This window comes from Mandrillus leucophaeus, unplaced genomic scaffold, assembly GCF_000951045.1.
Source record: "Mandrillus leucophaeus isolate KB7577 unplaced genomic scaffold, Mleu.le_1.0 Scaffold268, whole genome shotgun sequence".
NCBI classification, from domain to species: domain Eukaryota; kingdom Metazoa; phylum Chordata; class Mammalia; order Primates; family Cercopithecidae; genus Mandrillus; species Mandrillus leucophaeus.
In genome coordinates, this window is record NW_012102787.1 from 2,018,879 (window position 1) to 2,020,845 (window position 1,967).

Genomic DNA, 1,967 nt, shown 5'->3' on the forward strand with positions numbered 1-1,967 from the left:
GCGTGAGCCATCGCACCTACCCCTAAATGTTAACTTTTGATATTTAAAAATATTATTTTAAAAACACTGCTTTTTTCCATGATTATTTTATAGAACAATTGCAATCAAACTCTTTACAGACATCTTTGCTGCTGTCTTCTTCCTCATGATCACTAGGGCCACTGTGAGTCAGCTGGAATGTATCGAGGGCACACCATCTGAGCTTCCGTCTGTTTGTACGGGATACTCCACCATTTGAAGCAGCCTATGGGATACTCTATCAGTGTGCTAAAGTTGCCATAGCGAAGTACCACAGACTGGGTGGCTTAAACAACAGAAATTTATTTTCTCATAGTTTTGGAGGCTGAAGTCCAAGACCAAGGTGTTGGCAGGCTTGGTTTCCCTGGAAGCCTCTCTCCCTGGCTTGTAGATGACTGTTTTCTCACTGTGTCTTCACATGGTCTTTCCTCTGTATATGTGTGTGTCCTAATTTCTTCTTCTTATAAAGACAGTGGTCATATTGGAATAGAGCCCATGCTAATGACCTGATTTAACCTTTGTAAAGGTTAAACCTTTGTAATTAAACCTTTGTAAAGGCCTATCTTCAAATACAGCTATGTTGGGAGTTAGGGCTTCAATATATGAATTTGGGGACCATAGGGAGAGCCAGTTCATTCAATAACAGATGCCAATGGAAACTGTCAATTTGCTTAATAGTATAATGCATCTTTTAGATGTTTATTCTTGATGATTTTTACGACATAATCACATGCAGCATTGTTTTTTAAAGTGAGATTTAAAAGACTTATTTACATTGATAGTCACACCAGTGATTGTGAGGAATCAGTGATTAAATTCATGTTAAATGTCTTTGCTATCTTTTCTGGCAATTCCCGGTGACCACTTTGAGTATCTAAAACTAGCATTAATTGAATAATTTCCATGCTAATGTGTTTTTTTAAGGCATTACTTTTTCTGTCAAAGTTATGTAATTGACAGAGAGCTCTGTAGTATGACTTAGTAAGGACCCAAATATAAAGCAACTCCCTCTTTTTTGAAGGATAAGTTTGGAGAAAACCATATAATATATCTGAGCATCTATAGTACTTAATACATTTTACTGGCATGAATAGGAAGTTTTGGTTAATAATATTGTCTGGTTAATGGGCAGACACCATGTGGCTATATTGAATATATTTTTTTAATTTTTAAAATTTTTTGAAGAGACAAAATCTCACTATATTGCCCAGTCTGGTCTCAAGTAAAATTCCTGACCTCAAGCAATCTTTCTCTGCCTCGGCCTCCCAAAGTGCTGGAATTACAGGCATGAGCCACTGTGCCTGGCTTGAATAATTAATTTTTAAAGAGTTAAAATATATTTGACTAAAACCATATCAAACATAATGTATTCTCTGCCTGGTATTCCGAAGGTGCTGTAGGATTCTGAAGGATTTTTATCACTGTGATACAGTGTGGGCATCATCCAGATGTGCAGAGGGGTTAGGCAGTAGAGAACTGGAGTTTCGCTATTCTCTAGTTGCCTTCATAATTCATACTTTATAGGGAAGGGTGGTGATGCTAGATCTTAGAATAAAAAATGGCTTATATTTTAGTGACAATGAAATCTCACGTTTGTAAATCCAGTTTTACAAAAAATACTTCCACATTCTGTTTCATTTGAACCTGAATGAGGAAATTCTAAAAGCCAATAGAGGCTGATGGAACAACATGCAGATAACATGGTTAATAAGTGAAAGACACTTTTTTTTTTTTTTGAGATAGAGTGTTGCTCTGTCACCCAGGCTGGAGTGCAGTGGTACAATCTCAGCTCACTGCAACCTCTGCCTCCCAGGTTCAAGCGATTCTCCTGCTTCAGCCTCCTGAGTAGCTGCGATTATAGGCGCCTGCCACCATGCTTGGCTAATTTTTTTTTTTTTTTTGTATTTTTAGTAGACATGGGGTTTCATCATGTTGGCCACGCTGGTCTC